The sequence below is a fragment of the Coturnix japonica genome, chromosome 4, assembly GCF_001577835.2.
Source record: "Coturnix japonica isolate 7356 chromosome 4, Coturnix japonica 2.1, whole genome shotgun sequence".
Lineage (NCBI taxonomy): Eukaryota > Metazoa > Chordata > Aves > Galliformes > Phasianidae > Coturnix > Coturnix japonica.
Genome location: NC_029519.1, coordinates 62891853 through 62908343, shown reverse-complemented (window position 1 = coordinate 62908343; position 16491 = coordinate 62891853). Strand labels below are relative to the sequence as shown.

Here is a 16491-nt window from a genome sequence, read left to right as displayed (position 1 = left end):
GTCTGGAGCTGCAAGAGATGCTCCAGGCCCCTTTCTGAGGAAACTTCTCACTGACTCTTGAAAATGGTAATGGTATCTACTGTGCAAATGGCCCCTTCTGGGTTTCCTCTGAAAAACTACAGTTTGTTCCACGGGGGAGTACAGGTTTATGAATTTAGTCATAGTTGTATCTGTTTATTTGCAACAGTGGAGGCTCCTTAAGCCTTGTAAAGGAGCCTAGAATCTTATAACTCAGCTTTAAAAGGGACAGGAGGAAGCTACATAAAAACACACAGTATCTTCTTATTAGGACCATTTGGGCAACTGAAGGTTGCTTAAAAGTATCCTTTTTATCAAATGAACAAGTCCTTTCCTTCTCAGAGTATCTTGATTTAGAATTCAAGTTCTGTGTTAAAAAACTGTTCAAAAAAAACGTTATTTAGTTATTTTTTCAGCTTTAGTGTAGAATTTATGTTACAGTAAAACAAACACCTGAGCAAAGTAAACATGCATTACCTGCCTCTATAAAAGGAAAAGTGGTGTTTTCTCCCTTGCTACTTTTTTTCCTCCAAGGTACTTAATGAAGGATACTTCTTATTACCTCTGTGTTAAGTCCAGGCTCCCCCATCAGAGGACTGTTAGGCAGGCAACATCAAAGGTGATTCCTTTCCCTCCTGACCATTTTCTTTCCAAGCAAACCGTAATGTGGCTAGCTACAGGGTTTGGGCATTTAAAGGAGTCACCTGCAAGGTCCATTGTGGCCCTGATATAGTGGGATGACTTCTTGTGGTGGCCTCACTTCTGCAAGCAAGGCAGTGCCACAAAAGCTGGGGAAACAGTGCCAGAGCCTTGCCATGGGCTTGTCAGAGGAGTCTGCCAGATCACGTCATCCCACCTCCCAGCTAACTTGGAAACATTATGTCCAGTCTTGCCTTATGCAAGCCCACAATACTTCCAGCATCGCAACTTGATGCAGAACTCAGTGGGAGTCTTAATTTAGCTCTCAGAAGTGAAGAGTACTCATGCTCTCAAGCCAGTGATTTCCAGGCATGCCTCCAGAAGTATTATATTTTTCCTAAGAAGGATGTTCTCTAATATTGGGCTTAGAGATTTGCAAAGTGATAGCAGAATAGCCCAAATGAACAATTAAAATTTGGCAGACTGTATTTCATTTCCCATTTAGAACAACAAGAACTATGTTAGACTTCTATTTGATTAACAGTTCACTATCTGTAGTGATCAAAAGACTATGTCTGAAAAATTAGCATTTTAGGTGCAGGTCTTTGATAGCCAGCAATAAAAATCTCATACTGAGCCTGAAATCATTCCCATCTGCACACTTTAATGGTTTATAATTTATGAAGTCTCATTAATGAAATCAAACAGATAGTAACCACACCTAAAGCTTCATTCTAATACAAAATAAAGGCTCTACATAATTAGAGTAACAGCTTTTATTTTACTTCTTTGCTCTGCCCCTCCTGCAATTAGTGTGTTTCACAGTTCAAGAGGGAAAGAGTCAGACTTTTCACTAGACGCATCTTTAACCTCACCTTATGCTTTGTAGATGCCTACTCAGAAAGCTGAGTTCTGACTCCCCCTTCACTGGGAGTCTGTTGCTTATCAGCTTAACCATATGGATTATGTCCAGGCAAAAAAAAAAAAAAGAAAAAAAAAAGAGTCACTTCAGCTAAAGTATGGCCTGCTAAAGGACTTTACTGTTTATCCAAGGGTATCAACAGAATCTGAAGAACATGACTTACAAAGCATGTACTTTTCCAACACATACAGTGCCACTGGGCACAGTGCTTGAGGAAACATGACTATTTATTGACAGTCAGTATTCTGCATAACTCAGGGAGCACAAAGGGTAAGGAAAGATTATTGTAGTAGGAGTTGGTTTGGGCTGTTTTCCAAGTCTGAGACTATACGCTATAGAATGTTGTTATATAAATATAACCATTATAACGTTTGCGTTTAACCTGTTAATGCCCCAAGGAATGTTTTATTTGGGTTTATGCTGTTTTAACAAAGTCTGGAAAGGAAGTATCCATCATTTATTACTTCTGACGGATAATTGTTTTTCAACAAATCAAAGTTTTGAATAGCAAAATGTCCACAGAAAATTATAAGTATTTCCACAAAGAAATGCAGAGTTGTTAGCTTTTCATTGGGGAATGAATGTTTTCCATTCAGAATTAGGGATCAGCTTGCATCTGGGAACGATAGGCAACGCATGTGCCTCTGGTCCCCACCTCTTCTGTGACCTTGGCTCCCCAGGGCAGAGCACACCCACTGCACCCACAGGGGCTGCCCCAGGCAACCATCCTGGCCACCTCTTCTGCCACAGGAGCCTGCTTCCATCACGTGCTGGAAGGAGCAAGAGGAGTCCTCCTGGCTCCAGCAGAAAGGTACTGCCTGTCAGCATGTATTTTCCTCTACTGTTTTGAGGCAGGAAAAGCCACCATCTCATCATAGGTGCTGATTTCCTGTCCTCACAAGTGCGATGTCCAAGTGGTTTTACAAAGAAGTTGATGATTAAAGAAGGCAATAGCAGAGTACTTACAACACACTCAGCAGTATTTGACAGTAGGTGGTCAACTTAATGGGACTAACAGGAGTCTTTTGTCTTTTCCCTATCTAATCATCAGTTAGCTGGCCCAAGAAACTAGGATGTGTGGTGTTGGGAAATGTGGTGTTGTTTCTTCCTACTGGATTTTGGGGCACAGAGATTAAAATCAGAATGACTGTGAACATGTCACCGTTAAACTTGGCTCTGTGTTTGTGGGGGTGATTCTGTGTTGAGCTACCAGAAATGTGTCCTGTATGTCAGGAAAAAAACTGCTGAAGACTCCAGCACCCCACAGCAGTAGTCACAAGGCAAGAAAAGTGCCCATACAGCTTATGGTGGGGTAAGACAGGCAGATGGAAAATGATAAAAACCCATCATCAAAGTCAAAATTCCAAACTGTTGTGGGAACTTCAAGAGAACATGTTTTCAGATGTCACATTTTCAAGGAAGTTCAAGGCATGTAAGATGAAAATCACTGATTTGCAGGAACTTAATGGTATCAGTCCATTCTTGCTTGCAGTGACAGAAATGTCCATATTTCTCTCTCAGAAGACAACAAGGAAATAGATATTTAAATAAATTTAGTGATTAACAAGTCACTTAGGTGAGCAGATAGAAAGAAAAAATTTGGATCACCTGACATAGCAGCAGTTTGCAGGTCAGTAGCCAATACTAAAGTTGAAATGGTAGTAGTTTTAGATTTAGATAAGCTACAAAGGCCTTTTGCAAATAGTCTGAGAGTTCTCTGCAACATGTTTAAACTCTGAAGCTTCAGCAAAAAAAGAATATTTTTCAGCAACATAGAATAGTACTTAGAGCATATCCAAATATAAATGTGTGGTATTGCACCTGAGGCAGGCGTGTTTTGGCAGTGAATAATACTGTACAGGAGATGGCAGGGATTTGTCTCATGTATAGAAATCTTAACAATTTATGTGCCTGTCCTCAGACTGAATGTCCTCAGAATGAATGTCTCTCAGTCCTTCCCCATAGGGATGCTCTGAGTCCCTCATCCTCTCTGTGGCCCTGCAGTGGACTCTCTAGAAGTTCCCTGTCTTTCTTGAACTGGGGACCCCAGAACTGGACACAATGCTCCAGATGTAGCCTCATCAGAGCAGAGTAGAGGGGGAGGATCACCTGCCTCAACCTGACAGCCACATTCTTTTTAGTACACCCCAGGTACCACTGGCCTTCTTGGCTACAAGGGCACACTGCTGGCTCATGGCCATCAAACAGTATCTTCTTTATGACCAATAAAGCATTAAAATGTAATACCAGACATGGTCTGACACAGCTGTCTCTTGAACTGTGAAAATGGCTTGCAGCAATAACAGAAATATTGACTTTTATAGTATAATAAATATCCTTGGTTTCTTTTTGAAACAGCCCAAGAAGCTGTAAAATCATTAGCATTCTAGGGTGTTTGATTTGCAGTCCCAGAACAAGGGGAGAAATTATAGCTGAGGAGCTACTTTTGATGCTTCAGGAGAAGTTTAAGAAAGGCATTAAATCAGTCTTATAGGTAAAGGTGTGCACTGGGAAGCTGAGAAGTGCTTCACTGTTAAGGAAGCATGAGTTCCTGCAAAGTGTGGACCCCCGCAGTCCTCAGGAAATTGTTTCAAAGAAGAACTTATATTCAGTGACAGTAGTTTTTGAGTAGTCTCAATATCTACACAAAAGTCCTCAAATTAGTTAGGCATTATGAATTACTAAAGTCAGACTGTACCATTTTAACTCAAGCCTTGAAAGCCTGGTGCCAGAACTGCCATTGCCTCAGCATCTGAGTGTGCTGTGTGGGATGTTATACCAGATAGATACTCTTCATCATTTAGAAATTTATTGATCCACTGTTCTGAGTATGTAAAATCAGACTATTGGAGATGCAGTGCAAACAGCACAGGAGCACTGTCATTCTACTGCTCTCCGGTACAAGATGACAAATGTGACCAAGCCTTTATGTAGATATCTCACTAAAGTAGCTGTGTCATTCAAACCATCAGCATGACTCTCTGAAGTTCCTGCATTACTTCCCATGCTTAAAAAGCACATGTTTGCTGACAGAAGGTGAGACATGCTAAGAGCCATTCAAGAAGCATCAGACTGACGTAAGGCAGTGTAAGCCTACAACAATCCACTAATCTTTATGAACACATTCTTTTATTTAGGCAGTCTTTGGTTATTAGATTTGCTGCATATATTACGTGTTACAAAGCTGATCACTGCTGTGTAGTTGGCTCGGTTTTGGTTGGTTTTTGCACTCATATAAAAAGGCTGTCAGCATAAGAACTTAAGCTTTCTGTTTCTTGGTGTATGATGTACTTTGCTTTAATAGTGTTATTACAGACCTGATATAAATGATAAGCAGATGAACACAGAGAGCAAAATGTAAATGCTGTGAACACAAAAATGATCTCAATGGATATGAGTTTGGTTCCCAAGTGAAATATGGGAACTTATGTGCTTAGGATGAAACGACAGATCTGTTATAAACAGGAGGAATTTGAGCATTTCTGAGAGGGCAAACATAACTTTATTAAGTCAGGAATGAAACTACAGAAGGAATATAAACTTAGAAAAGAGTTTTTACTCCTATGAACTTTTGTCTGCACAATAAAATGAAAAAAAAAATAGTTTAAATTAGCAGTAAAGATGCATTTTTTAATGAAATATTCAAAGATTGGCCTACTTGTGTCCATTTATGTAGTATTTTCCTTACAATTTTTCACTAACTTGAAAGGAAAACACTCACTAGATCTTGCAGAAGTAATCATCATTTCTTTACATGTTTCTGAACTATTAGAAAGTAGGTTGTAATGAGTGGGATCACTGGAACTTAGTTATTAGCATTGGCCTTTTGGTGAGCTCTTGTGCACTGAATATTAAAATAGTCACTTTCTCAGCTTTTGAATGAATGCAGGAATGAATGCTGCCCAATCCCTAGGGTATTACAACACTATCTTTCAGTAAATCATACCTAGGTAAGGACAGCGGCGAACTCTGAGACATGATGTTCTGTCCACATAATGAGATGTAAGTACAGGGCACTGTCCTGGAAATGATATGAAATTTCCTGCTAAAATACAACTTTCATGATGATAACAATACACACAAACCTCTGTGTGGCTATTCAGCACAAAGTTCATATCACACTTAGACTGTCTGGTTTACGTATGTGAAGGTCTGGGTTACACTTTGCACTGTAATGATTTCACCCAGCAAGAATGTTGATTTTCACGTATTATCCTATTAAAATACCTCTCTCTGTGGTTTACTAGCTTCGGTGCAACATAGTATGAACATAGCTGGACTGCCTTCAGACATGATTTGGTTCATTTGCAAAAATCACTCCTCTTTGGAGCTTTGTGAATTATTCCTATGTATAATCCTCCGTATTGGCTCTTGTGCATTTTTATTGTAGTTTATACCCACAAATATTGTATGTAGTCCTTTAACTCAGGAGATTCTCACCAGTGTGTTAATCAGAGTTCTTAATCAGCAACTTATCCTGCATCGGTACATGCCAGTATTTGTCCATGGAAAGATGCAAATGGCTCTATTCCCTTCAGGTGGGAGATGGATGGTATAGATAACAAAAACTGAGCAGAGGAGCAGAAATTAAAAGCTGGGCTACTGTTTCTTCTTCTTTTTGAGAAAGTCGATCACTTTTATACCAGCTGAAGGGAAGTGGTGAGAGAATGTGAAAGATATTTGAGCAATGGCAAAAAGTGGAACTTTCTCTCAATCCAAACACTGCTTTGGCAGGGCACAGTGTTCTTGTGAGCTCTCTTCTGCAATATCAAACTAACCTCATCTCACCCCTTTAGTCCTAGGCTTTTCTGACAGTAAAGGTGACAGTATCAAATATGATGTCTGCCATGCAGGTATTGCAAGGCACCACTGGGGCCTCAGTTGAGAGAGAAGCAGTTCTTACCAAAAGGGTCCCTTCTGGAGCATATTGCTGCCACTCCAGGAGCTGCTTCATCCCACAGGTGTGGGGAACTAACAGGCACCCTGGCACAGAGTAAACACTCGAGCTGAGGGTGCGAAGCGCAGTAAAGCAGGAGAAAATATTAAAATAATAAGCATGCATTACCAGTATTGACACAAGTGTAGTCTAAGCTCTTTTGTGATTCTGACAGTGTGCCTGAAGATCTAGAATCGCTGACTCTAGTCACAGAGAGGTGCTGTCTATGGGAATGACTAGTTTGTTGTTTGTTGTTTTATTGCAGCGTATTAGTGTAGCATGTAGCACCCTACAGGCACAAATTACAGTCTTTGCTATGGTCATAAAATATCACAATCAAAATTTCAAAGGTATTAGGCAGGTATCCGGTGTTAGATCCACCTCTTGTTAGGAAGAGTCTACCAACTTGCCCTACCCCAATTCCCTGTGAGCTAAGCTCTCCCCACCCTGAATCACAGCACTAATTAAGAAAGTTTTGGCTAATTATGTTTCATACTGCTGGTTAGCTTGACCTAATTTGTGCTTGGCAGGCTCTGTAAGGAAGGTTAGTCAGACAGAATAAGGCACCATGTGTTGCTGTAAACAACACAATGAGGCGATATCTGGGCAATCTAAGATACACATTTGTATCTCTTCAAAGGTTAAAGTACAAAATGATTTTTGCTGTTGTTAATTTTATAAGCAACTTCTCCAGCAAAATTAAGTGGTGAATTTGTTGTAGCACAAATAGTGTTCGAGCTCAGTGCTGAGAACTGGTGAACCATTTCCTGTTTGCTGCACTGTCACCTCATGGCTTTCCCCAAGCATGGGGAGTTGTGTTGCCCAAACCAACCTACAAAGCACATCTGGACACTGAGTTCCATCTATTCTCCCAGATCCCTCTGGGCCCTGGGGCCATACACATTGTGTGAGGCCTGTTGTGTGCCAGTGCAGACACTGTGGCCAGGGATGGGAGTGGAAGGAGCTGGGTAGGGATGGGCCCAGCTCCACCCAGCCCTGCCCTTCCTGCAAACCTTTGCTGGGGAGATGGCACTGCCTCCACAGTGGAGATGGCTTGATGAAGCTTGCCTCCCTTTCAACGTTGTGAATTATGACTTATTAGAGAAAAGGGAAATCTAACTCCTTTCCTTGTTCACCTGGCATTTAAATTCCGTTCTCAGTCCAGCACAGCAATTGTTGGCAGTTTACACTCCCACAGAAAACATTAGTGAAGGCTGACCAGCAGTGACACAACTGCATTAGCAGGGACGAAGTCCAAATAAGTGATTACCTGCATGACCATCCTTTTGTCACACAGTGGCACAAAGATATCTTGCTTGGAGTAACTTACTGCTCACCTTGCTGAAGTGTTGCTGGAAGATCAAAGGCAAATGCATAGTTACAGATATACTGGTTGAAAGATGCCTGCGAAGGCCATCAACTCCGACCTTCCTCTGCAAGCAGACTGCTGGTTAATCAGGTCAGCTGAGACACTGTTGAGACCTGGAAACATGCGCAGGTTGAGGCACCAAAGCCTCTCCAGGTACCTTCTTTCAGTGCTGCACTACCCTCCTACTGACAATTGTTTTTTGCAATGTCTATTCTGAACTTCCAGTTTGTGGCTGTACCCAGCTATACCCTTGTATTATACCATCTGCCATATCTAAGAGCGGAATTTGGTTTATTCACTTGCTTCCAACTGCGTTAAAATAATCACTTAAGCCAATACATCTTCCATCCAACCCTCTCCCTTCATCAGCACGGGCCGTCATTTCATCACAGACCGCAGTCAGGTTTGTCAAGGAGGATTTGTCCTTGGTAAGACTGCAATGACAGTTCCTGCTTACCATAGTATCCATTCATGGCTGAAAATGATTTTCAGGACAGGATCCATGATCTTTCCAGGGACTGAGGTGCATCTGACTTGTATACTCCTCCTCCTCCTGATTCCTCCTTTTTGCTTTGCGTAATGATGGACAGAACATTTGCCTTTTTCTAGTAAGAATCAGAGACTTCCCTTCCCCAGTCTTACCACTGTTAACAGCTCAGCAGTTGCATAGTAATTTATGTAAGTCTCTCTCATATACCACACGTTATATGTGCTCTACAGATCCCCATCACTTCAAAATCGTTCCTGATGTTATTCAAGATACCAGCTTTCCCATTCCCTTATAGAGTGCATGATCTGTGCACTTAATTTTTTTTTCATTTTGATACATCTGTCCATTTGGAACTTGAAAAAGAGCCATTGAAATTGAGAATAATTATGAAGACAGAAAAATCAGTACAGGCTGAGGAGGAGCAATGGCTAAGGTATTTTCAATGAAACAAGGAAAAAACACTTAAAATTTTCAGCCTTTAAGACGCGTTTCAAAATCTACTTATTTGTTCATGTTACTTTTCTGTAGAAACATTGCACTTTTTCTTCTTTTTGGGGGAAAAGGCTTGGAGAAGAAATATAGACTGTTCAGTGCTTTTGCAATCAAATTGCCAAAACATACTTCACGCCTTTTTGAGTACTAGCAATAGATGTTTAAGATAGGAGCATTTTCTAAATTAAAGCAAATGAACTTAATGACTATTATGCTTTACTCAAGTTACATTCTGTCTCCCAAAATACAGAGTTTACTTAATAGGATTTAATTAACGCTTTGAACATGCAGAACGCATACGTACATTACACAGTTCAGTGTAAAACATGAGGAAATATTCCTCATGTGATTTCATCCTGGAGTTCATCATGTAATAACGACTTCTCAATAACAGTTGTCATGTAAGAATAATATCATCACAGCATTTTTGATATAATAGGCTTTTTCCTTAAGTCTTTAAATCCCAAATATTGTTCCTAACTCTTCTACTTGATGTACATTTTATGTAAATGTTAGTCAAACTGTTGCCTCTTTCCTCTATCCTTTCCAGTCCTTCTGATCTCTGAAATCACATACCTGAAACGATATTAAAAACTTACGGAGCTCAGTGTTCTCTTGGTGGCCTGCAGAGCAGTTCCAAGAGCCCAGTATCAATGAAGGCAAGTGGATGGAAAGTAGATATTGAGAGCCTTCATAAAGCCCTCTGTGAAACTCACCAAGCAGCAGACAGGGCACAGCATGACACAGCTGACACATCCATACCAGTGGGTAGAAGCCAGTGGATCTATTTGCAGAATAGTATATTACTCAATTAAGGGCAGAAGGGCAAGGAAGGAGGCCATTCAAAGCTCAGTTTCCTACACACCAGCTTAATGGCTGGGAAGATACTTATTTACTGACATCTGGCAGCAATCAGCAAGAGAAGCAACAAAAATGATTGCAAGACTGCTGGATTCTCAGGAAGGGTTAAGGTCTGGCCTTGATACTTTGCCACACAGGAACGAGCAAATTTGTTTTCAACAGCTTATTTCTCCAGGTGATTAGATGGGGTAAGACAGGTTTGTTCCTAGCAAACCATTTCTCTCTCTTTTCAAAAACAGTACACAACATCTATGAAACATAACTGATTGGACACACCCTGCAGGAGATAAATCCTTCCTACGCTTGTAAACCAACAAAATCTGTGTTTTTCATCTCAGACCAATAGGGTGAAGCTGTCTGGATGCTCGGGGCCAGCACCTCACCACGTGTAATCAAAGCATCTCTTCTCCAGGCAGCAGAGCAGTGCCAGCTGTGCCACTTGAGATCAGATCTCCGAACCTCCATGCATGTGTCAGTCTGCCTACAGGAGCCACCTGAAGTTATCTGCTTAAAGAAGCAGACCTTCAAAACTTGTGCAGAAAACATATTCTGCCAGAAGTTTGCCCTTGTCAGGAATCACAAAGCCAGGGGTCTTTGCGACAATGACTTTTACTCAGGCCTCTTGCATACCTCAGTGCAGAAAATGTCATCAGCACTTCCTCAATTAACTGTGGTGCATTGTACTTTAACCTGGTTTTGCTTATCTAGATTTCAGATATCTATGCTAATATCTGCAATTACTGTTTTATGTATTACAATGTCTTACAAGCAGGTACAAACAGAAAAACCATGCAACACAGACTGCTCTGTCTGTCAAACAGCATCCCTTCCAAAAAATTCCCTTGTAGGCACTACAGATCTTTTAAAACATGAAATGATACTGTGTTTTTGAGTTCCTCTAAGTGGTGACCTTATAGACTTCTGACCTGTCCTGTGTCTGGCTGACAGCTGTGCATGAGAGCGAAACCTCTGCTCTCCCCCTCAAGCACTGCATGGGAAACCTCCAGCAGCTGGATGGGTGAGACAAATGCTATGTCTCATAGAACCATAGAATGGCTTGGGTTGGAAGGGACCTTAAAGATCACCGAGCTCCAACTCCCTGCTCTGGGCAGGGTTGCCAACCACAGAATCAGGCAGCCAGGCTATCTCATAAGTCTTGGTAATACAACTCAGTAACGGCACTAATCCCAGCAAGAGATACACAGCACAGGTAACACTGGTAGCTGTGCACAGTGAGGTGAGCAGCACTGATCAAAGACCATGAGATAACGACTGATAGAGCCGTGCTGCCCTTTTACAGCCAGGAGAAGGATAACTATTTATAACTATTTAAACAGTTCTCAAGAATTAAACTTCAGTCAGTAAGGGAAAATCTTCAGTAAAGTCTGATAAAATAAATAATCTGTTTGAAGTTTCACACTGACATGAATGAAAGTCTGAATTCAGTAGCAGATTTATTGTTAGAAAGTACTCTATTTACATGCCATGCCATTTCCTTATGATAGTATACCAGACAAGCATCTTCAAAAGCAGAACACAAAGGCAGTTTGGCTTCTAGTGGAACGTGTCTGAGGACGCAGCTCTAGGAAAATGCATGTTCACAAGATGACATTTTGAATGTTTTCATAACCCATTCACACAGAAGGAGCATTTAGTAAGAACATTGTGGCAGGGCTGCTCAGGGTACAAATCTCATTTCAGTGCTTCCTTTTGGGACCAGCCCAGTTCTGTTACGCTCCCCACCTCCCACTGCTGTATCTGAGCACAGGAGAAGAAGCACCTCTGGGCTGAGGCCTTGGCTCACTGGTAAAGGACAAAAGGCACATCCCAGCCTGGGTAAGTCCATCTGGAAAATAGCTAGAATATGACCAGAGATAAGTAGGTGAAATGACCAGAACACCATTAGAGCATATGACCCTTAATTACTACTTCCAGAACACTTTGATGTCCTTAGGGAGGGAGCATATAAAGTTCAAAATGAGTACTTAATAAGTGAGATTTTCAAAAGCATTTAAATAGCAAAGGAGTTCCAGAGACCGCTAAGTTCCACGGGGAGCTTTGAAATTCCCCCTCAAGATAATAATTGTATGTCCCACTATTTGTTAAAAAGCCTTTCTTCTCCAGCAACAGCGTGTATTACTTACACACATTTGGCAGTCATGTTTTTGTTCTCTGACTGACTGAAAGCATAGCCTCGGTGTATCTCTCTGTGCGTTGTGCAATAGCAGATTTAGAATTTGCATTTTTTAGATTACCAGACAATAAAAAAAAAATAGAGATTGCATAGATATGCACCACCCTTCATTAAAGGCAGCGATATTCTCTCCCACCCAGCCCTGCCCAACCAACACAATATTGCACATATGCCTCCAGACAATGAGACTACCACACCTTTTGCCTCTAATTAAAATTATTAAGTCAAGAAGGAGAGAAATGCATGTTAGTCTGTGCTTGTTGGCCAAATGTCCCGATAAAACTGAACATGTTCTGCTGCTGCCCACCATCTGTTCTTATAAATACTTATTAAGAACACCGAGGAGGAAAATAAATTTGTCATCACTGACTTTCAGGGATTTTCACCAACTCTGCCCTCAGGTTTGTCTCTAACGCAGACTAATAAACATCTATGCAACGTGATACATTTTTTTCCCATTAAAAATATTTTGCATTTGACAAATTTCAGTAGAAAAATTCCAAACCAATGCATGTACAAAGCTGAGTACATAGAGGAATGAGGCCATCTTTAATGAGGATGGTAATTTAATGGGGCAATCTTGCTTTTCCTCTCTTGACCCATTCCTTACATACTCTCAGTCTTTGCACTGCTGAAGAAGTCAGCTACCGCAGAAGCACTACAACTGCCAGTCTTTCATGAAGCAGTAACTATTCAGGGGGGCTTCAGCCTTTGAGGCATCAAAAGAATCTTATTAATGTCCCTTTGCTGCTGGAAATTCAACTATCTTGCATTAATGAATTAAAAAAAAATAAATAAAAAATAAGAGTTAACCACAACACCCAGTCCAGTCATCATTCTTCATCTACTGCACCTGATAGAGTGAGGAAATCCCAGCTGATGCAATGCAGCCATTGATAAATAGGGGTTGAGAAGAATATCAGTGCTGTATCTCTTGCAGACTTGCTATTGAACTTTAGGCCTAATCATCATTCCCAGGCTCTCATCAGGCTGTTTTAATTAACTTGCCATCAGTGACTTCTGTAGAAGCAGATAAAATATTATAGGTACAATGTTATGGCCAGGTGCAATATTAAAGCCAATAGTATTTGGAAAATGAAGGAAAAGGGGACTTTGCTGAGAACAGTGCTCATCTCTAGAACCATCCTTCTTCAGTGCCTGAAAGACAGGTAAGTATCACGCTGTTTGCAGGAAAAAATGTGAGCTCTGTTTCCAGAGTAATCGTTGTTAATTCATATTTTTCTTGATAACTCTTCTCTGTTCCCACAGATAGCCCTCCCAGTCAAGATGCAGTTCCCAGGACAGAAGTGCCTTTACAAGAGAGGTGAAAGAATGGTACCAGATATCAATGTTATCAGGGTCAGAAGGGGCTCATAGGTGCAGGTGCTAAATTCCCTGGGGCTCTTCATCAGATGGGACAGAGGCCATGGGTTTTCTAACAGTTTTTGGTGAGACAGAAGCTGAGCCAGGGCTGTTGAAGTAAATGCTGCTCAGCTGATACCAAACCAGTTGTGGGTACCTTGGTACTAATCCCATCAAAGGCCAGCAGTGTTCATGTGATGCAAGGCTGGAGCTGCATTGGGGCTGGTGTAGTACTGTAAGGAGCAGTCACACCTGCTCCTCAGGCCAGTGTTCTGCACCCTGTTAGAGGAGGAAGGGAGAACAAAGAGAGGGCTGAAATATATCTCATACCAACTAGAAAGGAGTGTGGTTGTTCTGAACTGCAGGGGCGCAAGGCAGTTAAAAAGAACCAACAGCATATCTAGAAATAATAACATGCATTATTATTACATATGCAATAAATTGGTTCTAGCAGACAGCATGAACAAAGAGTGCCTTTTCCACCATCTGCAAATTCTCCCTAGAAACTGTTAGAATTAGGCTTTCCCCTGTAATTCCTGGTGCCATCCATTTCAGGTTAGACTGGAAGTATTGTGAAAGAGGCTTTTGTTGACTCGTTAACAAACCCAGCTCTTTCAGGCTTTCTGACTGCCTCACATTCAAATCCACAAAACCTCTCAGCGTGTCCTGATGGAGAGGTGACTGAGGATGTTATCTTATAAAAGACATTAGACTAGCTTCAAAATTCAGAAATGAAACTTTGCATCACTGCCAAGGCTGCTTATAGGCCAGCCAAGGTGAGAACAAAGAGAAAACGTGAAGATGAAAGCAGGCACTAGATTACAACTGAGATGTGTTTCTGTTTTTTTTTCTCCATGCATTTGGTTGGTATTCTGTTTCCTCCTTTATTTTCAGTACATACTATAGTTAACACTGTAAGCTAGCCATAACTTTCTGAAGGCAATGGGAAGGAATTACACTGGTTGCAAGTAGGCATTGGGTATATACGGCCTTTTGTAAATAGAAAAATGAGATGTTCCAAATCCAACTTAATATACTTCAGTAGCTTCACCCTGTATCTTGTTACTGTAGTATATTGGACTCTCAGGTTGTGTTTGGAGTAAATAGTTTCTGACTAAAAATCTCAACAAGTACAGACACAAATTTGTTTCAAAATGTTTGAAGACATTATATATCCCAAACGGTTCTTTTAAAGTCCTTTATTTACAGGTTTTCATTCTTTCTATCTTTGAATGCAGTGATTTTTTTTTTTTAATTTTATCTTTTAAATGAGTGTAATTAAATACAAATGAGTAATTGGTGACAAGAGTTCAGCCTGGGACAGCTTTGGTGCTTTCCCCCTCCCAGCTCTCTGTGCTGACTTTCTCTGGGCAGTTCTTCTCCTGCTCCAGGTCAAGCTCAGCAGCACTCCAAGCTCTTTCACCACTGAACTGTATAGGAAACAAAGATCAATTTCAATTTCCTTTAATGCAGGTGCCTCTAATTCATGGCAGCTCAGCAGCTGTTCCTGAGCAGCTGTGGTACCTCTACTGTGGAGGCAAGAACCTAGGAGAGAAGGGCAGGGCACATTTCCTGACTGAGTCAAAGGCACAAGGTGAGTTATGTGAGCACGTGCTATGTGCTGCATTAAGAAAATCTGAGGAGAATGCACTCAGTGAAAAGCAAATAGAGCTTGGCAGTATAAATATTTGGGGAGAACGTGAGAAGAAGAGGGGAGAGAAGGTGACACAGAGCTGTTAAGTAAGGTCAGATCGTTTATGGTTTTGAATAGATTGTTTAAGAGGAGGTCCTGTGTCTAAGGTCTTAACTGTGGAAGTTCTTGTCCTATAGCAAGGTATGAAACAAAGCTATGGTCTCTTTGCTTTTGATACTTTAAAAATGAAGTGAAAGAATTAAAACTCAGCTGGTCATTTAGATTTAAAGAATTAAGCACATTATTGACACCTAGGCCCAAAAGAATTAAATGCAGAAGGAGAGAATGTTCTTTGGAGATGTAGCTGGTTATTTTTCTAATCTGATGCATCATCAACATCTTAGATGCTACCCTTAGAAAGAATGCAGCCTTACAGCACTTACCTTTGAACATCCAGTTTCTTTTTAAAGAGCTTTTGTTTTCTTCAGCCAATATTTGAATTGTATTCAGCAGTTAATGTATTTAATGATAAAATGACTGTGTGTTGGTATGGAAAGCAACACAGGTGTCATTCTGATTTAGAAAAGAGGAGCAGAAGAATCAAATCAAACACTACTTTACTTCAACTCTTTGAAGTAAAGAGGGAACAGCCTTGCTCATAATGCCACAGAATAAAAAGAGAAAGGCAGCCACAGTTTCTACCTGGTATTTTATTGCTATTTTCTAGAGATAGTCTTCCTCAGAGCTTCTCTAGGTAAGCCATTAATTCATCTTATTCTTCTAAATATGAGAAACCAGCAAGTCTCTTGGGGCTCTTAAGGATGTTTGTCAATGGGTTTCTGGTTCACCAGCATGAGTTTAAGCAGTCTGTGAAGTGAGAGAGATGAGAACAAAACAGAACATTAAGTCTTGTTATTAGGATAATTAATACACTCTGGTCTGTGAATAATAAACCTGCTATTGGAACTAGTTAACAGTCAGATTCCCATCTATGATTAGCACTGGTAAATTAATGAGTATCACTGAGAGCAGAAAAGCAAAACCTGGAGCTGTCAGACTCTCTAAAATGGCAGACAAGACAAAGCAGAAAATGTTTTAAGTGTCAGTCAGTCAGACACTGGCAATTTCTGCCTCTCTAGGGAAACAGTGCTGGAAGTGATGGGCCTCTCTTCTCTTCCACCAGGTGCTGGCCAACACTGAGATGCCAAACTAGAGGCTGGTGCACCCACCAGATCTGATGCCTCTAGGAGATTGTGCAGGTCCAAGCAGCAGCTCAAAGTGCTATGAAGTAAAATGTAAGATTAAAAATGCATTCAGGATGGTAAGTCAGTAAGAGCATTTGAAATTGTGTGTTTTATTAATGTTGGGTTGGGTTTCTTTGAGGAATTCTGGCTCAAGAAGAAAAATGTAGTCCTGGAGACTGCACCTTTAAGTGCTGAATCATCTCAGACAGTCTGAAGGACAGATTGCTGCCAAGTGCTTGCATATATTGTCAGCTAGATCTGCTATAGGCAGGCTTGCTGTCATGAAGACTGCAGTGTCTTGCTTTCACGACCAGTTTGTAATTCTCAGCAG

The 16491-nt window shown here is 40.9% G+C and overlaps 1 long non-coding RNA gene across 2 annotated transcripts; it reads left to right on the top strand.

The window, feature by feature from the left end:
- Positions 1-8603: 8603 nt before the first annotated feature.
- LOC107313836 lies at positions 8604-16205 on the top strand. 2 transcript variants are annotated; one of them, XR_004307078.1, is made up of 5 exons: positions 8604-8807; positions 10066-13090; positions 13191-13245; positions 14757-14877; positions 16100-16205. It is a non-coding gene; the product is annotated as an uncharacterized LOC107313836 (long non-coding RNA). The 2 variants fall into 2 exon arrangements; XR_004307077.1 differs by having other exon boundaries at positions 13191-13256.
- The last annotated feature ends 286 nt before the right edge of the window (positions 16206-16491 follow it).